Below are 10,519 nucleotides of genomic sequence, written 5' to 3'. Positions count from 1 at the left end.
CATCTTCCCTTTGATTTCCCAGAAGGACAGGAGTTACCTGTTCTAGAAGGACTGGTTTATTGGCTGTAGTAGTGCTTGCTTTGCTGAACTATAAGAAAGAGCTAATTAACAATGAAACATAATGAGATTTCTTAGAATGTGAGTAGGCCTCAGTTCTAGCAACAGATTTTAGCAATGGATTTAATTGTTTTTCTTTTATTTGTACATCTTTAAATTTTTATGTCAGTTTCCTCTTCATGTTACAAATAACAAGGATTTGCAGAATGGTGTTGCAAGAGATGACTATAGAGGATAGAAATGCAATGGGGAGCGTTAGGCTGTAGGCGAGTGCCATTTAAGCCACTGCCTCAACTCTGGAAAAGCAGTCATCACTCTCTCTTATTTGTATATCTATGGATTCTTTATATAGGTACTTGAAGAAGCATTCGGAGTTTGGGTTGGTGCAGATGCAAACAGATGCGATATATTCCAGTGCCAGAGTTAGATCAGGAGGTGACATCTGATTTCAGGGTTATCTGGGATAAGACACCACGGTTTCCTTGCTTACTTGTTGATAGAAGTCAAATTCAATTCATCTTAATTTAATTCAGTTAATTTATTAAACATTCATCAAATACCTGTAGCATGCCAGCTATGATCTCATAATATAGCAAAAGAAACAGATGCTTACAAATTAATGAGGATATACTATGATGCTTGATAATTTGGGAGGATTATATGAATGAATGAATACATAGGAGATGCTCATTAGAGAATACATAGGAGCTTTTTAGTGAAGAGAGCATTAGGGATAATCTTTTTAATGAGCAGTAATTGGTGAGATGGAGAAGTGGGAAAGAGAATTGGAGGAAGAGGGACCAGGACGTGCACAATTGCAAAGTGCGTGGAGGGTTCTGAGAGTGGTCACCCGTCTGTTTCATAATGTGGAACGGAGAGAGATGAGGCTGGAGAGAGAAGTGGCCAGCACTCATGGACTTATAGACAGTGAGAAACTCACTGAAGTAATTTTAGCAAGGAGATGACAAGGTAAGATTTGTGTTTGAGAACTATCCTTCTGGAGACAGTTGGAAATGAACTGTGGGCAGTGGATAGTAGGGAGGCTTGGGAGAGTGACTGAAAAACATGAACTGGCCAATAACTGTGCTAGTTTGTTATGTTGCTGTCTCCTGCTGCTCCCTGTGCTTGGAATGATGCTTCTTAATCCCATGGCTGTTGCCTCCTCCTTCCACTCATCTCCACTCCTGCCTCCATTTTCCTTTGCCTGACTTCTACCCATTATTTGGTTTCTGGTTATCAATCACCTCAGGAAGGCCTTGGAAGGTCTTTCCTGATGGCCCTAGTTAGTCTAACTTCATATATATATAACTTTATATATATATATATATATATATATATATATATATATGCATTTGATATTTCATTAATATTATTCTGCCTATGTAAACTTAAAGCTTCACAAAGAAAGGATGAATTTTTATATTTGTGTGTTCATTGATGCATTTCTAGCATCTAGCAAAGAGTGGATGTTTAATATTTGGTGAAAAGACGAAGTCCAAGTCAATATATTCTATTTCTTTAAAAAGTTTCTTTGAAGAGTGCTTTTAAGTAGTCCAAGTGATGATGGTCTTGCATCATTCAGGAAACAACAGCCACAACAAAAAGTGAAAGAGAAAACAAAAGAAAATAAACCACCCAGAGCACACCATTCTACTTGAATTCTTTGGAAATTAGCACAGGTCATTTTGTGGCCAGTCTTGGTGTCTGAATCTCTAATTGATTGTGAGACAAAAACACAGCTCAAAAGGATTTTTTTTAAAAGATTTTATTTATTTATTTGACAGAGAGAGATCACAAGTAGGCAGAGAGGCAGGCAGAGAGAGAGGAAGGGAAGCAGGCTCCCTCCTGAGCAGAGAGCCCCATGTGGGGGTCTATATCAGGACCCTGAGACCATCACCTGAGCCAAAGGCAGAGGTTTTAACCCATTGAGCCACCCAGGCACCCAGCTGAAAAGGATTTCTATTTTCTCTTTCTCCCTCTTTGCGGAGAATATATAGTTAGATTTTCATATGTTATATGTATGCATAATGTGCTGGTATAATCCAGTTGAAATATTGCTCAACCTTGATTCAATGTTGTTAAACATATTTGTGTAATATCAGTTCTCTACAAGATGCTATACCAAGCACGGCAAATTCTTCTGCAGAATATAAGCTCCAAGAGGGCAAGATCAAGTCTATTCTATTTACCATTGTATGCTCCAAATCCTATCACAGATACTAACAACAACTAGGCAGTAATAGATATATGTTACTTGCAGAGATGCACAAATGTATTACAAAGATGTGCAAGGCATCCTCTCTGTTCTTTGGAACAGATAATAGGATATTTGGAACATCAAATAATATGTTTTTGAAACATATAATAAATAGTGAGATCAGATAAGTTTCAGATCCTAGATCTGAGACCAAACTTTAGCAGGATAAGTCAATCAGAGAAAAACAATTATCATATGGTTTCCCTCATATGTGGAATATTAGAAATAGCACAGAGGACCATAGGGGAAGGGAGAGAAAACTGAATGGGAAGAAATAAGAGAGGGAGATAAACCATGAGAGACTTATGATTCTGGGAAACAAACTGAGGGTCGCAGAAAGGGAGGAAGGTGGGGAGATGGGGTAACTTGGTGACAGGTATTAAGGAGGGCACGTGATGAGATGAACACTGGGTGTTATACACAAGTGATGAATCAATGAACACTCTATCAAAAACTAATTATGTAAAAAAAATTTTTAATTAAAAAATTGTGTATTATATATTAGCTAATTGAGTCTAAATTTAAAAAAAACTTTAGGGGGAAAATGCATGGAAGACATCAACTAATTCATGGGAATTTACATAACTTTACTGGGCACGTTTGACCAACCAAATTTCACAAACATGTATTCTGGTAGAAAATAAAGAGCCGTCTCAATCTAGGACAGCTTTCATGCCTTAAAGATAAGAAACATCTAGCAAAACAGTATTTCCTGATTCTTGTACTTGAAAATTCCCATTTTTTTCCGTTCATGTTTCAGGAATTCACAAAAACTAAGTTATGCACAGGAGGTGTTTTCCTAGCCTGGGCAAAAAGAAGGCATCAGATTCAGGTCCTTTGATTTTCTGGTTCCTGCTTCTGGTCTTAGTTAACCCTTTTCTTTTAGGATGTGGCCCTAAGGTGGTCCCTTAGATATCACCCAAAAGTGAAACAAATCTGGAAGATTCTACTCCTAAACAAAAAGAGTCAGACATATGTTTATTTCATGTAGGTCTCCTTTATTCTACAAAGAAATCTGGACATGATGGTGACAAGATTAGGCAATGCAGCACAGGTTATATGGGAGATTTAAAGTTAGATTCAACAATTTCCAAAATGTTCAAATTTAAGTTTGTTGTTAGTTTTTCTGTGGAGAGAAAATAGCAACAAATGAAAATTGCTGAGGCCATAGGCATTTTATTAGCATCCGGAACTAATTAGCATTCCCTAATGAACCCACCCCCCACAAGGTACTCAAGTTGGTCCACTCAGTGATGTTTTTAAAAGGAGGGAGTGACTGGGGGCACCTGGGTCACTCATGTCTGTTAAGGGCTGCCTTCGGCCCAGATCATGATCTCAGGGTCCTGGGATTCCCATCTGAATCTGTCTCCCTGCTCAGTGGGGAGCCAACTTCTCCCTCTCCCTCTACCCCCTCTCCCTCCTTGTGTTCTCTCTCTCTGGTTTTCTCTCTACTCAAATAAATAAATAAGATCTTTTAAAAAAAAATGGGGAGGGAGTGACTGCAATTTAGAAATATTTTAGCAACTGGTGCTGGTTATGGAAGGACGATGCTCACAATACATCATAATCAGTTTATATCCCTGAAAACATATTTAATGAATTTCTTATCTAAAGGAGGCACATTTAGAAACCTTTTTTTCATAAATGATTGCGTCATAAATGTCACATTTTACATTTTTCAAAAAATACTATTTCTCATAAAGGTAGTTTTTTCTGGGGTGCCTGGGTAGCTTAGTTGATTAAGCATCTGACTTCGGCTCAGGTCATGGTTCCAGGGTCCTAGGATCGAGCCCAGTGTCTGGCTCCATGCTCAGTGGGGAGTCCACTTGTCCCTCTCCCTCTATGCCCGCACCCACTGCTCCTGTTCTCTCTGTCTCTATCTCTCTCAAATAAATAAAATCTTTAAAAAAAAGAAACTTTTTTCTGATTAAAAAAACAAACCAGAACAATATGTCATCAATATTGGGTATTTGTTTTCATTCATGTATGTTTTAAAAAAGGATCTGTATGTTTCTATACATTCTGGTGTATCATGCACCATCTTATATTTCTCAAACTGGTACTAGCATATCTTTCAGGTGTTTATTTTGTAACCTTTAAGCTATATTTGGCTATTTGATTTTCAAATTTAATTTTTATTAGAGCTTCAATATATGTTTTGTTGAGAAATCATACTGAAACAAAAATTTCTTTAGAATTTTTAGATATTATCCCTTTTTGTGCCAGTAATTAGGGGGCTCTAATACATCTAAACTTAATTATTAAAATGAACAATAGATACAGTTCGTTCTGACAGATAAGTGGACTGGCATGCCTAGGAGGAGGGATGTTCCTTGTCCCTGGAGATAATCAATTGCACACTGGGATGACTTGAGTTATTTGTAGAGCGAGTTCAAGCAGTAAACGAGTATGTGGACATTGAACTAGATGACCCTCAAATTTCCTTCCAACTTAGAGATTCTAGTTCTTTGATTTATTCTTACTGCCTGAATATGTATAGATCCAAAGACACTAGAGACCCTAAATTCTCATATTTGCATATTCGTTGTGCCCTAAACAACTTCTAATTGAGGTATATTTGCCATAACACTTAATTACACCTTAAATATAGAAAATAAAAATATTTCAACACTTACTGAACTTCATGACAAAAGAAGCAATCATTAGGGTAAGTTTTGCCATCAGATCCACAAATTGGTGCATATATTTCATAACAAATTCCCTCTTTTCCTGGTGGTAACTTCTTATATTTACTGCAATCAACCTGGAGATACATATTAAAAGCCTTGAACCAAATCTTTTTTCCCAGAATTTAGGATTTCCCAAGCAAGTTTAGAGGGCTTTCAAATCATCAGTTTCTTATTCTTTTTTTAAAAAAAATATTTATTTATTTGACAGAGAGAGAGAGAGATCACAAGTAGGCAGAGAGGCAGGCGGAGAGAAGGGGAAGAAGCAGGCTCGCTGCTGAGGGGCTTGATCCCAGGACCCTGAGATCACGACCTAGCCGAAGGCAGAGGCTTAACCCACTGACCCACCCAGGCGCTTCCAGTTTCTTATTCTAATTGTCCTCATCCAGCCCCTTTGAGATATGTCAAGTATAGAGATTTCTTACATCAGATATAAAATCACAAGTGATAAACTTCTTTATGGTAGCTTGTAACCAAATAATTTGTCTAAAAATTAAAATTTGAATTTAAAAAACATACATGGCAGAGTCACAGATGTAATCATTCCCATGGCGTTAGTTTTCTACACATCCTGCTATTTCTCTCTTTCACTTAAGTTCTACCTGAATGCAAGTATGAGATTATAGGGATACTTCCTATAGTTTTAAGAACTAGCACATCACTAGCAACTTTTGCCATTAATTATTGGTCGCAAAGCATGTGTTATACACTTCTTCAGTGCATAGACAGACACATGCATTTTACTGCTGTAGTTGAGAACCACTGTTGGAAATGCCAGGAGGAAAACCAACATGAAGGCCCCTGCAGGAGCACGTCTGCAATCACCAAGATAGGGGTTTTCTGGGGTTTTCATCTATGAGTGAATTGAAGAGTATAGAGAGCAAGAGTCAAACATGTCACATTTCAAATCCTGACTATATGACCCTGAGACCATCATTTTACTTCTCTAAGCCTTGTTTCTTTACCTGCAAAATAAGGGTGATAATAACTACATCTTAAGATTGAAGTAAAAAATAAATAATCAAGAAGATATATGTAAAATGCTTAGCACTTCATGACATGGAAAATACTACAAAAATACTTGCTATTAGTTTTATCCCTTGGCTCTACGTTCAGGACTACACAAATTCTAGCTCTGTACAGAAGAGTTTACGTTTCAGTTTTTCTGACTTAGAGTTCCACATGTGATATGTTACTAATTGTTGAATGTCTCCACTTGGGTAGCCTGAAATATACCGAAACTTCAGGTTAAATTCATCTTCCCCTTCAGTTATGTTCCATTAATTGATCTATTCATTCCTTTGTTTGCCATACGCCAGGTACTTTCTAAGTTTTAGGATTGCGCTGACGGCTGGCAATACAAAGATTAGCAAACATGATAAAATGGCAGAAGGCGCTCGGAGGCGAGTGGAGTCTACTGGAGAATGGGAATGACAGTGCCCCTTGATGAGTATATGTCAGCATGATTTCACTTCTTCTCCTTGCCTACTCAAACCCCAGTGTCAGGACTTAAGTCATATGCACAGTGTGACCAAGAAATGACCAAGGCTTCATATTCATTAACTGTTTTCATTCTCAAGCAGCTACTAATTGTGAAGGATGGCTTGAACTCAGGACTGTCTGACTCCAAAATTCACACTCTTAACCCTCTTATTCTCTTTAATACATAAAATGAAAGACTCAAAGAAGTGTAAGAAGCTGCCTGAGCCCCACAGGCATACTGCTGAAAAGCCACTGAGCTTAGATTCCTGGTTTAAAGTTTTTACTACCACACCTAGATATTCTCAACAACAGTTATTGCTTAATATGAGTCATAAAGGGAAGGTTAAATTAAAATATCCATTCCCTAAGATAAAGAACAAAAATGGAGGTGACCCATTTAGCATTATAAGAGTCATGACTTGTCCTTCTTTGGTGCCGGTACAGTGCTCAACTCTCTTCAAACACTGTGGTTTTAACCGTCACAATAAGCTTATGAGGCAAGTATTGTTGTCCATGGCCACATGATCAAGGAGCTGGAATTCAAACCCAGGACTTTATAATAACTTGGATGTTAGGTGCCTAACCATTTTGTCCTACTACGTCCATTTCAAAAAGATCTTTTAATGAGTTTTTAAAAGCAAAATCAGTTTTGATACTTAAAAAATCTTCAAACATGTAGCAATTTAATTAGTGTATAGTAGCAAATATTTCCTTGTTGATACTGGCTTTAAAATTACATAAAATATAAAAGTAAAACTTTTATATCAAGATGGATGTACTGACCTATTGAGGGCGTGTGGCACATTCTACATCTATAAGAAAAATAAAGACAAGAGAAACCAAATTAAACTCTGGAAGAACCTAATCGTGTTGAAAAATGATCTCTCATTTATGTTTCAGTTCTCAGCCTATCAAAAATATCAGACTCTCTTCAGAACTGTGTATCAATATAATATCAAAGATTGAAGCTCAGCATAGATTTTTTTTTTCTTTTTTGGATATGATTAGAGCATAGCCAAAAGCATGGAGAAGCTACTATAATAATGAGGAATTTTGTTCTTTCTTACCTCATAATCAGAGTTTAGAAAATACTGGAAAAAAGAAGTGGTTTTATATCTAGGGAATGTCTGCTATTGTGTAGGAGGCATATATGGCAGAAGCTGGACCAGCAGTTGAAAATTCTTAGGAAGCAAATTTCAACTCAATGCAAAAATAATAAGAGCTCATGCTGCCAAACAATGGATGGGACAGGCTTTTTTTTTTTAATTTAAATTCATTTTTAATTTCTTGAGGAATGCCACACTGTTCTCCAAAGAGGCTGCAGCAACTTGCATTCCCACCAACAGTGTAAGAGGGTTCCCCTTTCTCCACATCCTCTCCAACACATGTTGTTTCCTGTCTTGCTAATTTTGGCCATTCTAACTGGTGTAAGGTGGTATCTCAATGTGGTTTTCATTTGAATCTCCCTGATGGCTAGTGATGATGAACATTTTTTCATGTGTCTGATAGCCATTTGTATGTCTTCATTGGAGAAGTGTCTGTTCATATCTTCTGCCCATTTTTTGATATGATTATCTGTTTTGTGTGTGTTGAGTTTGAGGAGTTCTCTATAGATCCTGGATATCAATCTTTTGTCTGTACTGTCATTTGCAAATATCTTCTCCCATTCCGTGGGTTGCCTCTTTGTTTTCTTGACTGTTTCCTTTGCTGTGCAGAAGCTTTTGATTTTGATGAAGTCCCAAAAGTTTATTTTGGCTTTTGTTTCCTTTGCCTTTGGAGACATATCTTGAAAGAAGTTGCTGTGGCTGATATCGAAGAGATTACTGCCTATGTTCTCCTCTAGGATTCTGATGGATTCCTGTCTCACGTGGAGGTCTTTTATCCATTTTGAGTTTATCTTTGTGTACGGTGTAAAAGAATGGTCGAGTTTCATTCTTCTACATATAGCTGCCCAGTTTTCCAGCACCATTTATTGAAGAGACTGTCTTTTTTCCACTGTATATTTTTTCCTGTTTTGTCAAAGATTAATTGACCATAGAGTTGAGGGTCCGTATTTGGGCTCTCTACTCTGTTCCACTGGTCTATGTGTCTGTTTTTATGCCAGTACCATGCTGTCTTGGTGATCACGGCTTTGTAGTAAAGCTTGAAATCAGGTAACGTGATGCCCCCAGTTTTATTTTTGTTTTTCAACATTTCCTTAGCGATTCGGGGTCTTTTCTGATTCCATACAAATTTTAGGATTATTTGCTCCAGCTCTTTGAAAAATACCAGTGGAATTTTGATCGGAATGGCATTAAAAGTATAGATTGCTCTAGTCAGTATAGACATTTTAACAATGTTTATTCTACCGATCCAAGAGCATGGAATGGTCTTCATCTTTTTGTGTCTTCTTCAATTTCTTTCATGACTGTTCTGTAGTTCCTTGAGTACAGTTCCTTTACCTCTTTGGTTAGGTTTATTGCCAGGTATCTTATGGTTCTTGGTGCTATAGTAAATGGAATCGATTCTCGAATTTCCCTTTCTGTATTTTCATTGTTAGTGTATAAGAAAGCCACTGATTTCTGTACGTTGACTTTGTATCCTGCCACGTTACTGAACTACTGTATGAGTTCTAGTAGTTTGGGGGTGGAGTCTTTTGGGTTTTCCATATAAAGAATCATGTCATCTGTGAAGAGAGAGAGTTTGACTTCTTCATTGCCAATTTGGATACCTTTTATTTCTCTTTGTTGTCTGATTGCTGTTGCTAGGACTTCTAAAACTATGTTGAACAAGAGTGGTGAGAGTGGGCATCCTTGTCGTGTTCCTGATCTCAACGGGAAGGCTGCAAGCTTTTTCCCATTGAGGATGATATTTGCTGTGGGTTTTTTATAGATAGATTTGATGAAGTTCAGGAATGTTCCCTCTATCCCTATACTTTGAAGCGTTTTAATCAGGAATGGATGCTGGATTTTGTCAAATGCTTTTTCTACATCAATTGAGAGGACCATGTGGTTCTTCTCTCTTTTCTTATTAATTAGCCAACATATAGTACATTATTGGTTTCAGATGTAGTGTTCAGTGATTCATCAGTTGTGTATAACAGCCAGTGCTCATTATATCATGTGCCCTCCTTAATGCCCATCACCCAGTTATCCCATCCCCCTACCCACCTCCCTTTCCACCACTCTTAGTTGATAGGACAATTTTATAAAGAAATGAGGTCCCCATAAACCCATAAATAGAGATATCAAGTCAAAGCAGAGTCTGGATGTACACTGACCAAATATAAATATTTATATGGATAAGAATTTGCCCTTAGCTGACCATTTAAGTCAACTCAGCCCCAAAGGTGGTATCATTTAGTGATTTATTGGTAGAGACAAAAAATGCATTTCAAAAAGCTTCCCTTATTATCTATGTGCTCTGTATATCCCAGAATTCTGTGAACAGAAGATGACATGAGCTGTTGGTATCAGGACAGAGGTGGTGTTATGAGGGAGATACTTACTGAAGATGGTCATAAGTGCCAGAGCCAAGAACAAGGCAAAGGCTGTTGCTTTCATGATGCTGAAGTGGCCAAGCGCAGTCAGATGGTGGCAAAACCAGTGACTTTCTAGTGTCTGCTCGGCCCACTTGGGTCTTGCCTTATATATTGTCAAGAGTTCTGCCTCAATTGTGAGATAGCTATTTCCAGAAACATAATCATGGGAAGAGGTCAGAAACATTTGCTAGTATGGGAATTCTTTTATTGTGAAATCAGATAGTTGCTCATGACATTTTAATAGATAATAAAACCCAATTAATCTGTTATTTCCTTATTTCTTTACATACTTGAGAGTTTGAGTGCTTTCACATCTGTTATACCATTGAATCTTCATAGTAAATCTATTGGATAGTTATTACCATTTTCTTTGTTTTACAGATGAGAAAAATGAAGTGACAGAAGTTAAGTAATTTCACCGGTTTTACTACATATTCATCTTTTTACTACTTCCGGGAATACTCATCAGCGTGGCAGCCTTCTAAGTTCAGACATATTTCCAGTTTCCCCTCTTTT

General features: G+C 37.4%; 1 pseudogene; it reads right to left on the bottom strand.

The window, feature by feature from the left end:
- Positions 1 to 3,354: 3,354 nt before the first annotated feature.
- On the bottom strand, positions 3,355 to 10,088 carry LOC125099893 (serine protease inhibitor Kazal-type 9-like; annotated as a pseudogene).
- Positions 10,089 to 10,519: the final 431 nt, after the last annotated feature.

This window comes from Lutra lutra, chromosome 5 (assembly GCF_902655055.1).
Source record: "Lutra lutra chromosome 5, mLutLut1.2, whole genome shotgun sequence".
Classification (NCBI taxonomy): Eukaryota; Metazoa; Chordata; class Mammalia; order Carnivora; family Mustelidae; genus Lutra; species Lutra lutra.
Note: the sequence above shows the minus strand (reverse complement) of the source record. Positions and strands in the feature narration are given on the sequence as shown.